This window comes from Entelurus aequoreus, linkage group LG17, assembly GCF_033978785.1.
Source record: "Entelurus aequoreus isolate RoL-2023_Sb linkage group LG17, RoL_Eaeq_v1.1, whole genome shotgun sequence".
Classification (NCBI taxonomy): domain Eukaryota; kingdom Metazoa; phylum Chordata; class Actinopteri; order Syngnathiformes; family Syngnathidae; genus Entelurus; species Entelurus aequoreus.
The window spans coordinates 27,619,381-27,633,648 of record NC_084747.1 but is presented as its reverse complement, the minus strand read 5'-3'; the positions used below and the strand labels follow the sequence as shown (position 1 = coordinate 27,633,648).

The 14,268-nt window shown below is 42.0% G+C and overlaps 1 long non-coding RNA gene across 1 annotated transcript in view; it reads left to right on the top strand.

Annotated features, from left to right (window-relative positions):
• The first annotated feature begins 6,484 nt into the window (after positions 1–6,484).
• Positions 6,485–14,268, top strand: part of LOC133631976 (uncharacterized) — a 135,051-nt gene continuing 127,267 nt past the window's right edge. Inside the window, exons 1-2 of the long non-coding RNA XR_009821634.1 lie at positions 6,485–6,608; positions 7,811–7,925. This is a non-coding gene — a long non-coding RNA (uncharacterized LOC133631976). The remainder of the gene's footprint in view (positions 6,609–7,810; positions 7,926–14,268) is intronic.

Genomic DNA, 14,268 nt, shown 5'->3' with positions numbered 1-14,268 from the left:
CTATATTAAAAAAAAAAAACATATAGAAGTTTTTTGTTTTTTCCCGTTAATCACTCGTCACCTGAAGAATTGATGAATATGAAGCAACAACGAGGCTATTTCTGTACATGCAGCTTGGTTCAGTGTGGCTCCCAATTGAAGCAGTAAACATCCATCCATCTTCTTCCGCTTGTCCGAGGTCGGGTCGCGGGGGCAGCAGCCTAAGCAGGGAAGCCCAGACTTCCCTCTCACCAGCCACTTCGTCCAGCTCATCTTCGAGTTTTTGCCTCTGAGACGGCTGAAGCCACACACCGCTTGGCACGTCGGTAGTTGTCTGCTGCCTCCGGAGTCCTATGAGCCAAAAGAGCCCGATAGGACTCTTTCTTCAGCTTGACGGCATCCCTCACCACTAGTGTCCACCAGCGGGTTCTAGGATTGCCGCCACGACAGGCACCAACCACCATGCGGCCACAGTTCCAATCAGCCGCCTCGACAATAGAGGTACGGAACATCGTCCACTCAGACTCAATGTCCAGCGCCTCCCTCGTGACATGTTCAAAGTTCTTCCGGAGGTGGGAATTGAAACTCTCTCTGACAGGAGACTCTGCCAGACGTCCCCAGCAAACCCTCACAATGCATTTGGGCCTGCCTGGTCTGTCCGGCATCCTCCCCGACCATCGCAGCCAACTCACCACCAGGTGGTGATCGGTAGAAAGCTCCACCCCTCTCTTCACTCGAGTGTCCAAAACATGAGATCGCAAATCCGATGACACAACTACAAAGTCGATCATGGAACTGCGTCCAAGGGTGTCCTGGTGCCAAGTGCACATATGGACACTCTTATGTTTGAACATGGTGTTCGTTATGGACAATCTGTGACGAGCACAAAAGTCCAATAACAAAACACCACTCAGGTTCAGATCCGGGCGGCCATTCTTCCCAATCACGCCTCTCCAGGTTTCACTGTCGCTGCCAACATGAGCGGTGAAGTCCCCCAGTAGAACGAGGGAATCACCCGGGGGAGCACTCTCAAGTACTCCCTCGAGTGAATCCAAAAAGGGTGGGTACTCTGAGCTGCTGTTTGGTGCGTAAGCGCAAACAACAGTCAGGACCCGTCCCCCCACCCGAAGGCGGAGGGAAGCTACCCTCTCGTCCACCGGGTTGAACTCCAACGTGCAGGCTTTGAGCTGGGGGGCAACAAGAATTTCCACCCTAGCCCGTCGCCTCTCACTGCTGGCATTGCCAGAGTGGAAAAGAGTCCATCCCCTCTCGAGAGAACTGGTTCCAGAGCCCTTGCCGTGCGTCGAAGTGAGTCCGACTATATCTAGTCGGAACTTCTCCACCTCGCGCACTAGCTCAGGCTCCTTCCCCCCCAGCGAGGGGACGTTCCATGTCCCAAGAGCTAGCTTATGTAGCCGAGGATCAGACCGCCAAGTGCCCTGCCTTTGGCTGCCGCCCAGCTCACACTGCACCCGACCTCTATGGCCCCTGCTATGGGTGGTGAGCCCATTGGAGGGGGGACCCACGTTGCCTCTTCAGGCTGTGCCTGGCCGGGCCCCATGGGGACAGGCCCGGCCACCAGGCGCTCGCCATCGTGCCCCACCTCCGGGCCTGGCTCCAGAGAGGGGCCCCGGTGACCCGCGTCCGGGCGAGGGAAATCTGGGTCCTTTGTTTGTGTTCTTCATAGAAGTCTTTGAGCTGCTCTTTGTCTGATCCCTCACCTAGGACCAGTTTGCCTTGGGAGACCCTACCAGGGGGCATAGAAGCCGCCGGACAACATAGCTCCTAGGATCATTGGGACACGCAAACTCCTCCACCACGGTAAGGTGGCAGCTCAGAGAGGAGAAGCAAAGCAGTAAACACACTTAACTAAACCCTGCATGAATCATGCAGAAAACTACTGCTGTAAAGTGTTCACCCTTTAGAGCAGTGGTCCCCAACCACCGGGCCGCACAAAAAAAAAAAAAAAAAAAAAAAAAAAAATTTCATTAATTTTTTTTATTTATTTTTTATTAAATCAACATAAAAAACACACTATATACAATACAGTCTGCAGGGATACAGTGCGTAAGCACACATGATTGTATTTCTTTATGACACAAAAAAATAAAATAAAATAAATACCATAACCTCCCTCCGGTCCGTGGGACAAATTTTCAAGCGTTGACCAGTCCGCAGCTACAAAAAGGTTGGGGACCACTGCTTTAGAGCACTTGTGTAAAACTCAAGGCCCGGGGGCCAGATCTGGCCCGTGATATCATTTTATCGGGCCCGCAAACACCTGGAAACGATATGTGTCAATAAAGTACTTCATATTTTCTCACTAAATGTAATTGATTTTTTTTTCATTTTGACAGAAAAAATATATGTACTGCTTGAAATTGCATACCTTTTATTTATTTATTTATTTAATTACACCCTGTAGAGGTTGCCCTCTAGTGGGTTCTGCGAACCACCACACACTACCACGAGAGCCCGGATTTCAGGGTACAACACTGTTTTATTTTCATAAATGGTGGTAGGCTTTTGCTTTCCAGCAAATTGTCTTTCCCTCAGTCCGTGTCTCTCTCTCTCTGGCTCCCACTCCAACTGCTGTGTCTAATATCACCTGTCTAATAAAGGTGACAGGTGATTAAAAAACAAGGCCCACCTGGGCCATCTACTCACCTGTCGCTGTCTTCGAGGCCGGTCCTTGCACACCCCGTTCTGCGGCAGGCCCGCAGGCCACGCCCCACCCCACACACCCACTCAGTGGCCTTGTGGTTAGAGTGTCCGCCCTGAGATCGGTAGGTTGTGAGTTGAAACCCCGGCCGAGTCATACCAAAGACTATAAAAAATGGGACCCATTACCTCCCTGCTTGGCACTCAGCATCAAGGGTTGGAATTGGGGTTTAAATCACCGAAAATGATTCCTGGGCGCGGCCACTGCTGCTGCTCACTGCTCCCCTCACCTCCCAGGGGGTGATCAAGGGTGATGGGTCAACAATTGTTCATCCCTGGCCCTTAAAATTGATCATGGCTTCGCCTTGCAGAGCAGGCAGCTTCTCTGAGATGTTATCCAGTTTGCGATTCGGTCCAGAAACCTCAAACGTCTGCGTGCCCGCAGCTCTGGCCGACCTTCAACCATTTGTGGCAGCTTTAGGGTACCTTGAACGGCTGCCAACGTCTTTCGAATTTGCCAAAACACCAGGGCAACGCTTACTCCAATCAGCATTATGTCCTGTTATCAGGATTCTGAATAAATAGATCTCTTCAACGTCCTCAACCTAAAGAATCGCCAGGCACACGACCCTCCACTTCTCCCAAGAGTCCATTGTGGGTCCAGCAACAAATATTCCATCAGGGCAGGCAGGTTCCCCCAAAACCAAGTTTATGGGGTGGCTAGTAACATTTACTCCGTTACAATTACTTAAGTAACTTTTTGGATGAATTGTACTTTTAAAGTAGTTTGATGCAACATACTTTTTACCTTTTACTGAAGTATTTCTGTGAAGAAGAAACATTGCCTTTGCTACATTACATTGAGTTTCATTCCAATCGCTACACTTATTTATATCATCATTATATTGATTTATAATCTATTGATTACAAGCTTTCAAAGTTGAATTTGTTAAATAGCTACTAAATAAATCCAAAGTTACTCACCACTTACTCAGTACTTGCGTAGTTTTTTTTCCCACTGAATACTTACTCTCACTCAAGAAATTATTTGGATGACTACTTTTTAACTTTTACTTGAGTCAAACTTTTCTAAAGTAGGTGTGTCCAAAGTGCGGCCTGGTGGCCAATATTGGGCCACGGGTATTTTTTTTAATTAGCCCTCGACAGATTGTTAAAAATCTAAGAGCTGGACGAAGTGGCTGGGGAGAGGAAAGTCTGGGCTTCCCTGCTTAGGCTGCTGCCCCCGCGGACTGACCACGGATACGCGGAAGAAGATGGATGGATGGATGAATGGTTATTTGTAGTGCCGTCAAAAAAATTAAATAAATGAATAATACATTTATTTTTTGTATGGTGTCAAATTATTATTTGGTAACACTTTAGTATGGGGGAACATATTCACCATTAATTAGTTGCTTATTAAAGGAACAAAGACTTAATTTAGAGTTATTTGGACATATAAGGGTTAGGGTTAGGGTTACTAATAAGCAATAATTCTGAGGTTATTGAAGGAAGACTCTTAGGTAATGGCTTACTGGTTGTATAATAGAATAAGGCATTAATAAGTACTTAATGACTAATTAAAGGCCTACTAAAACCCACTACTACCGACCACGCAGTCTGATAGTTTATATATCAATGATGAAATCTTAACATTGCAACACATGCCAATACGGCCGGGTTAACTTATAAAGTGCAATTTTACATTTCCCGGCAAACTTCCGGCTGAAAACGTTTCGATATGATGACGTTTGTGCGTGACGTCAATGGTTGAAGCGGAAGTATTCGGACACATTGTATCTCAATACAAACAGCTCTGTTTTCATCGCAAAATTCCACAGTATTCTGGACATCCGTGTTGGTGAATCTTTTGCAATTTGTTTAATGAACAATGGAGACAGCAAAGAAGAAAGCTGTAGGTGGGATCGGTGTATTAGCGGCCGGCTGCAGCAACACAACCAGGAGGACTTTGAGTTGGATAGCAGACGCACTATCCGACGCTAGCCGCCGACCGCATCGGTGATCGGATGAAGTCCTTCGTCGCTCCGTCGATCGCTGGAACGCAGGTGAGCACGGGTGTTGATGAGCAGATGAGAGCTGGCGTAGGTGGAGCGCTAGTGTTTTTATCATAGCTCTGACGAGGCTTCGACAGGCGGCACAGCATTAACCGTGTAGTTACAGGTTCGGTGTCTCCTGATAGTATTTATTTTGTTTCTATCTGCATTTAAGCACGATGCTATCACGTTAGCTCCGTAGCTAAAGTGCTTCGCCGATGTATTGTCGTGGAGATAAAAGTCACTGTGAATGTCCATTTCGCGTTCTCGACTCTCATTTTCAAGAGGATATAGTATCCGAGGTGGTTTAAAATACAAATCCGTGATCCACAATAGAAAAAGGTGAAAGTGTGGAATCCAATGAACCCTTGTACCTAAGTTACGGTCAGAGCAAAAAAAGATACGTCCTGCACTGCACTCTAGTCCTTCACTCTCACGTTCCTCATCCACAAATCTTACATCCTGGCTCAAATTAATGGGTTAATAGTCGCTTTCTCGGTCCGAATCGCTCTCGCTGCTGGTGTAAACAATGGGGAAATGTGAGGAGCCTTTCAACCTGTGACGTCACGCTACTTCCGGTACAGGCAAGGCTTTTTTAGCAGCGACCAAAAGTTGCGAACTTTATCGTTGATGTTCTCTACTAAATCCTTTCAGCAAAAATTTGGCAATATCGCGAAATGATCAAGTATGACACATAGAATGAATCTGCTATCCCCGTTTAAATAAAACAATTTCATTTCAGTAGGCCTTTAAGAGCCAATATGTTACTAATTTGCATGTTAATAAGCAACTAATTAATGTTACATATGTGTTTCCCATACTAAAGTTTTACAGATTATTTAAAAAAAAAATCTGATTAATCACATGTGTAAATTTGGATTAATGACGATGAATAAGAATTCCAAGTGGTATTACTCGCTTTCATGATTTCAATTACCTTAAACATTTCAAATCATTTAAAAGAAGACCCCAAAATTTGGACGCAAATGTTAGAAAACATTAGAAGGTAAAGTAACAAAATAAAAAGCATGATTAATCTTGCGTATAGATACTGTACGTGATTAATTAATCTTGTGATTGATCGCTCGATTTAACTCGTTATTTTTGACAGCCCTAGTAATTAGAATTTTTAAACCAGTTCACTTTGTCACCTTTAACGCACGGCTAACGTGGATTATTTTGTTTAGCAAGCTCGGCATTACCGTACACCGGTTTGTTTGGACCCCGATTTAAACAAGTTGAAAAACTTATTCGGGTGTTACCATTTAGTGGTCAATTGTACGGAATATGTACTTCACTGTGCAATCTACTAATAAAAGTCTTAATCAATCAAAAAAGCTTTTAGCGCCTTGATCGTACAAAGTTTTCTTAAATTTTTCTGAACGCGGCCCTCGCTGGGAAAAGTTCCGACACCCCTGCTCTAAGCTAACGGTGCTCTCTTGTGTTTAGTACAATCTTTGTTTTGTCTGGTAGCTACTTTGGGCTCGAGCCCCAGATGTTTTGTGGAAAAGGCCGCTGTATAGATTTTACTTTGGAGGAGGAAAAAGAGGACCGTGCAGTACCGGAGTCCAACAGAGAGGCAGCAGTGGCGTGAAGTGGCCTGCATACAGCCTACATGTGGCTCTCCTGAAGAAGAAGTGTGAAGGTTGGCTGGATATTTTTAGTCTTTATAAGAACAACTTTTTTCATTGTGCTGCTGACCCCAAGTGTCCTGGAGCCTCACAATGTGTTTTAGCACTGGAGGACTTTGCTGTTTTGGGTCGCCTTTATCTTCTTTTATGGCCGTTAGCGTCACTCTAACGTAAGCTAGCTAATAGCCCTCAATGCTAGCCTGCTAGCTAACCTTTTTGGTATTTCGCTCCAAAACTCTACCTTCTTGATGCTGTCGCTGGTCCAGCTCCTAAAAATGATTCGGTAGGTACACTATATTGCCAAAAGCTTTTGGCCACCCATCCAAATGATGAGAATCAGGTGTCCTAATCACTTGGCCCGGCCACAGGTGTATAAAATCAAGCACTTACGCGTGGAGACTGTTTCTACAAACATTTGTGAAAGAATGGGCCGCTCTCAGTGATTTCCAGCGTGGAACTGTCACAGGATGCCACCTGCGCAACAAATCCAGTCGTGAAATTTCCTCGCACCTAAATATTCCAAAGTCAACTGTCGGCTTTTTTATAAGAAAATTGAAGAGTTTGGGAACAACAGCAACTCAGCCACCAAGTGGTAGGCCACGTAAACAGACAGGGGGCTCAGCGGAGGAATTATGGTGTGGGGTTGTTTTGCAAGACCACTAGGCCTACTCAGTGGCTTAGCGGTTAGAGTGTCCGCCCTGAGATCGGGAGGTTGTGAGTTCAAATCCCGGCCGAGTCATACCAAAGACTATAAAGATGGGACCCATTACCTCCCTGCTTGGCACTCAGCATCAAGGGTCGGAATTGGGGGTTAAATCACCAAAAATTATTCCCGGCCGTGGCCACCACTGCTGCTCACTGCTCACCTCACCTCCCAGGGGGTGAACAAGGGGATGGGTCAAACGCAGAGGACAAATTTCACCACACCTAGCGTGTGTGTGACAATCATTGGTACTTTAATGTGAAAGGAACTTTGAATGCTCCAGGATACCAAAACATTTTGGACAACCTTGTGGGAACAGTTTGGAGCAGGCTCCTTCCTCTTCCAACATGACTGTGCACCAGTGCACAAAGCAAGGTCCATAAAGACACGGATGACAGAGTCTGGTGTGGATGAACTTGACTGGCCTGCACAGAGTCCTGACCTGAACCCGATAGAACACCTTTGAGATGAATTTGAACGGAGACTGAGAGCCAGGCCTTCTCGACCAACATCAGTGTGTGACTTCACCAATACACTTTTGGAAGAATGGTGGAAAATTCCTGTAAACACACTCTGCAACCTTGTGGACAGCCTTCTCAGAAGAGTTGAAGCTGTAATAGCTGCAATCCCATTCCTAACCCGTAGGGTTAGGAATGGGATGGCACTTAAAGTTCATATGTGAGTCAAGGCAGGTGGCCAAATACTTTTGGCAATATAGTGTATGACATAATGTTTTTTAACCTTATTTCTTGTTATTAAGATCAATTTACTCGGTATTGCAGAGGAAAATCTGCGTGTGAAAAGTTTGACTATTGACGCAAACTCTCCTGAAGAAGAAGAAGAAGAGATTTTCGGCAGCTGAGCGGCATGAATGAGAAGACTGTCAACATGAATATTGTAGGTATGTGTGGAAAATGCCAAATATTAATTGATTTACATGAAATCAGTCTTATCAGACAGGTTTTGTAAAGATGATTACGGGGATATACAGTCGCGATCAAAAGTTTACATACACTTGTAAAGAACATAATGTCTAGAGTTTCCAATCAGTTCTACAACTCTTGTTTTTTTGTGATAGAGTGATTGGAGCACATACTTGTTGGTCACTAAAAACATTCATGAAGTTTGGTTCTTTTATGAATTTATTATGGGTCTACTGAAAATGTGACCAAATCTGCTGGGTCAAAAGTATACATACAGCAATGTTAATATTTGGTTACATGTCCCTTGGCAAGTTTCACTGCAATAAGGCGCTTTTGGTAGCCATCCACGAGCTTCTGGCAAGCTTCCGCTTGAATTTTTGACCACTCCTCTTAACAAAATTGGTGCAGTTCAGCTAAATTTGTTGGTTTTCCTGACATGGACTTGTTTCTTCAGCATTGTCCACACGTTTAAGTCAGGAATTTGGGAAGGCCATTCTAAAACCTTAATTCTAGCCTGATTTAGCCATTACTTTACCACTTTTGACGTGTGTTTGAGGTCATTGTCCTGTTGGAACACCCATCTGCGCCCAAGACCCAACCTCCGGGTTAAAGATTTTAGGTTGTCTTGAAGAATTTGGAAGTAATCCTCATTTTTCACTGTCCCATTTACTCTCTGTAAAGCACCAGTTCCATTGGCAGCAAAACAGGTCCAGAGCATAATACTACCACCACCATGCTTGACGGTAGGTTTGGTGTTCCTGGGATTAAAGGCCTCACCTTTTCTCCTCCAAACATATTGCTGGGTATTATGGCCAAACAGCTCAATTTTTGTTTCATCTGACCATAGAACTTATCTTTGTCCATGTGATGTCAGATTAAACAAAAATTGAGCTGTTTGGCCACAATACGAGTTGCCGGAAGCTTGTGGATGGCTACCAAAAGTGCCTTATTGCAGTGAAACTTGCCAAGGGACATGTAACCAAATATTAACATTGCTGTATGCATTGGCGTTGTTAGGCCTATTTTAGGGGGGCTCAAGCCCCCCTAAAATGTTCTTAAGCCCCCCTAAATAATTTGGTGTTAAAAAAATAAAATAAAATAAAAATCTTTTTTTTTTTTTTTTTACAAATACATGCCGACATATTCATTATAAAGTGGCCCGAATATGAGTTTAAATAAATAATCATATAACCTGTCATTATTCACTCAGTTTCCCCTCACTTCATAGCGTAAGGTAGAGAGCCCCTTTAGTGCGTCAGTATCCAATCCATTCCACTTGTTCATATAGAAAATGCCCACATCACTCAAAATCCAGTCCGCATTTTCTCTGCGACCTTGCTTGCGGTCTGGCAGGTGTACGAAGCACATTAGCACACAGCACTGCAGAATAAGAACCTTGTGTCTGCAATTGTAAATAATTTAGTTTTTAAGTTTTGTGTTTCTTGTAGAATCTATATAAAGTAATATACATTAGCCTATTGTTAAAATAATGAAAACAACATCATTAAATATATTTGTTTTATTGTATTGTTACAATAATAGCTGTTGTATTATTATAGGATGGCTTGTTAAACATTTCATAGGATTTTCAGAGGGTGGAAAAACCAAGACATTTAATATAAAATGTAAAATGAATAAATACATAAAAAGAAAAAGAAAAAAAATGGTTAAAAGCCATCGTCCCGGGCATTTAATTTCGTCCCGTCCATTTTTTTTTACCGTCCCCGGGACGACGGGACTCCTTTAATCTCAAGCCCTGGAAGTTACATTTTATTGTTTGCATTATTTGTTTCAGCATTGCACTTTGAAGATGGTCCCTCAGCTCTTTGACAGCTTTGGCTCTTTTTCAGATCAGCAGACTTAGTCTTTCTTATTTACAGTATATATAAATGTTTCTCATTTCTATTCAGACTTCCATATATATTTAATTTCCTTAATGGCTTGCCATAATATATATATAAATATATTATATACAAGCCAAATTATCCCGATCCAGATATTACTTTAATTCAAGTAATTAATTTCCAGGGCTTGAATTTACAACCATTTTAGTCACATATGTGCCCAAAATGTAATCTGTGCAACTTCAAAATATTTGGGAACAAACAATTATTGTATTGTGAGCAAAAGTTGTGGCATTAGCCTCTATGTTGTGAATTAAAGGCCTACTCATCCCACTACTACCGACCACGCAGTCTGATAGTTTATATATCAATGATGAAATCTTAACATTGCAACACATGCCAATACGCCCGGGTTAACTTATAAAGTGCAATTTTAAATTTCCCGGGAAACTTCCGGCTGAAAACGTTTCAGTATGATGACGTTTGCACGTGACGTCACGGGTTGAAGCAGACATTTTGGAATAGCACGGTGGCCAGCTTAAATCGTCTGTTTTCACCACATAATTCCACAGTATTCTGGACATCTGTGTTGGTGAATCTTTTGCAATTTGTTCAATTAACAATGGAGACTGCAAAGAAGAAAGCTACCGTGAGTACAGCTTTGGCTTCCAAACATTTGATCGCTTGCCCGTACGTGCATGCATGTCACGTACGTAACTTTGGGGAAATATATGTTTCTTGCCGACTCTGATGGCGGCCGGGGTGTCGTCGAAAGCTACAACGCCGTCCGCCGCCGCGCCGCTATCCTCACCTGTCTGGGTTGACTTCCTCCGTCTCCGGGCCGCCGACCGCAACGATCATCGTGGTGAAGTCCTTCATTGCGCCGTTGATCGCTGGAACGCAGGTGAGCACGGGTGTTGATGAGCAGATGAGGGCTGGCGTAGTTGGAGAGCTAATGTTTTTAGCATAGCTCTGTCGAGGTCCCGTAGCTAAGTTAGCTTCAATGGCATCGTTAGCAACAGCATTGCTAGGCTTCGCCAGGCGGCACAGCATTGACCGTGTGGTTACAGGTCCAGGGTTTGGTAGTATTGTTGATCTTCTGTCTATCCTTCCAGTCAGGGGCTTATTTCTTCTGTTTCTATATGCAGTTAAGCACGATGCTATCATGTTAGCTCCGTAGCTAAGGTGCTTCGCCAATGTATTGTCGGGGAGATAAAAGTCACAGTGAATGTCCATTTCGCGTTCTCGACTCTCATTTTCAAGAGGATATAGTATCCGAGGTGGTTTAAAATACAAATCCGTGATCCACAATAGAAAAAGGAGAGTGTGGAATCCAATGAACCCTTGTACCTAAGTTACGGTCAGAGCAAAAAAAGATACGTCCTGCACTGCACTCTAATCCTTCACTCTCACTTTCCTCATCCACAAATCTTTCATCCTGGCTCAAATTAATGGGGTAATCGTTGCTTTCTCGGTCAGAATCGCTCTCGCTGCTGGTGTAAACAATGTGCAAATGAGAGGAGCCCTTCAACCTGTGACGTCATGCTACTTCCGGTACAGGCAAGGCTTTTTTAGCAGCGACCAAAAGTTGCGAACTTTATCGTCGATGTTCTCTACTAAATCCTTTCAGCAAAAATATGGCAAAATCGCGAAATGATCAAGTATACACATAGAATGGATCTGCTATCCCCGTTTAAATAAGAACATTTCATTTCAGTAGGCCTTTAATAACATAGAGGCTAATGCCATGACTTTCATTGTGTTTCAGTGTATCTTGAAGGATCATGCAAGTAATTGTTTCTTGTTGATGCTGTAAACAAAATGTCACTGTGCAAACCCATGTTTGTTGTTGTACTGAACACAGATTGAAACTAAACCGATTGAAATAATAACAATGAATAATTTCAAAGTCTTTGTTAGCCGTTTGTGAAGTTTTGTGCTCGTGTGCTACGTTCGCTCGCATCCTGCATCTCCTGGGGGCTAAGCCCCCCCTGTCCTTAAGAGCTAGTGACGCCCCTGGCTGTATGTATACTTTTGACCCAGCAGATTGGGTCACATTTTCAGTAGACCCATGATAAATTCATAAAAGAACCAAACTTCATGAAAGTTTTTAGTGACCAACAAGTATGTGCTCCAATCACTCTATCACAAAAAAGTAAGAGTTGTAGAAATTATTGGAAACTCAAGACAGCCATGACATTATGTTCTTTACAAGTGTATGTAAACTTTTGACCACAACTTTAAGTCTCATTTTCCTGTGATAAATGTTAAAGTTTATTAAAACTAAAAGTAATCGATCTACATACCTTGCGGTGAGGGACTTTGTGGAAAACATAGCTACAGCAATAGAAAAAAAGTGTATCAGTGTATTTATTGCCTCATGTAAAGCTTTTGACACAATCGATCATCCCTTACTTCTGCAAGAATTGGAAAACTGTGGCATAAGAGGGGTTCCACAAGTAGTTATTTAAGTAATAGATCTCAATATGTGGAAATTAATAAGACTAAATCACAGCCAAGAAGAGTAACTTGTGGGGTTCCACAAGGCTTGGTATTGGGACCTAAGTTATTTATACTTTATTTAAATGGTATTTGTTCAGTATCTAATACATTGAAATGTATTGTTTGCAGATGATACAAATGTACATTGTTCAGGAGAAGACTTGAAGGAAGTGTTGAGGGTAATAGAGGTTGAGTTGATTCAGCTAAAAAAATGGTTTGATATTCATAAGTTTTATACATTTATGGTGTTTAGTGGTGCAAGGACAAATAGTGAAGCAAAATCAAAATTAAATCAAGTGAAAATTGATAGAGTATATGAAACTAAGTTCTTGGGAATAATAATTGATCATGAATTATGTTGGAAATCGCATATTGAATATATAAAGGGAAACATATCCAAATCCATTGCTATTCTTTATGAAGTAAGACACATGCTGAATAAGAAATGTCTGCATATGTTATATTATTCTTTTTTTCCCCATATTTAACATATTGTGTTGAAGTTTGGGGAAATGTTTATAAAACAAACAAAGACCCAATAATTAAACTTCAAACAAGGGTCATTAGAATAATACACAAAGCGTGCTACTATGAACATACCAATCCATTATTCATAAGTTCTAATGTGTTAAAATGTTCAGATATTGTGTTTTTAAAAACAATTGAAATTGTGTTTAGACTAAAGAACAACAGCCTTCCAGCTTGTATTCTTAGATTATTTAAATTAGGAGGAGAAAACTCTCATTTACAGGGGGTATTGATTTTTGAAATATGTAAAGTAAGAATGAATATAAAATACAAATGTATTTCAGTTTTAGGAGTTAAATGGTGGAACAAGCTCAGTGATGAGTTGAAGACATGTAGTTCTTTGTTAAGGTTTAAGAAAGCCTTGAAAGGTGAAATAGTGGAAAATTATAAAATATAGTAACGATTACTTTCATCTCATTGATTTTTTGAACGTTGATCTAATGTTCAGTGAGTGTATAGCAGACCTGGGCAAATTAAGGCCCGGGGGCCACATGCGGCCCGTTAAGCTTTTCAATCTGGCCCGCCGGACATTCCCAAATAATTTTTTTAGATCTTTAAGATGGAAACTAGCTGCCATTATGTGCAGTGATGTTTTCTAATGACCGCAAGTCTTGAACTATACAAAGTATTTCAATGGTTGGAATCTGTGCTTATGGATGGTATACCAGTTACTAAGGTAATCTAATTAGTTACTATGGTCATCTAATTAGTTATTATGGTCATCTAATTTGTTACTATGGTAATCTACGTCACAGCAGCTCAGACGAGGCACCAAGCAGTGTGGGAGGGAAGCGTTTCCACAGACGCGGAAAGAGATTTTCACAACAAAGTTCTAAAGCTTAGTGATATATCAGATTGTAGGTGGGTTTATTTTGTACCCTTCGCGTTCATATTTCACTGTTTGTTGCATTTTTGTTGCGTTTCACTTGATTGTAAAATATGTTGATCGAAAGGGGGTGTGACATTCATATTTTGTCAAAATTCAGTGTTTTATCGTTCATAGAAAAATTTAAAATTCCATTAAGTTTTTTAAAGAGGTCTGTCATAACGTTTTTAGCATTCAATCAGACATTATTGTGAGGTTTTGTATTAGTGTTCCTAAAAATAGATATTAGACACTTTTTTTTCTCTAAATGTGGCCCCCGAGTCAAAATAATTGCCTAGGCCTGGTGTATAGGATAGGCAAATATAAGCCTTGGCTTCAGCCTATTCCTATTCCTATTTTTCGGTCATTCTTTTTCCTTGTGTGTGTGTATGTGTATGATTGTTAATATGTATATGCTGTTAAATTGATCACACAAAACGGTTGATTATTTGACCGAAATAAACTCATTTAATTTCATTTCAAAATCGGTGAAAATGCACCAATGAGTCAATTGGGCTCAAGATTTAGGTCTTTTGTTAAAGGTCATAGCTTTCTTAATGTTTGCCCCATTTAAAAAA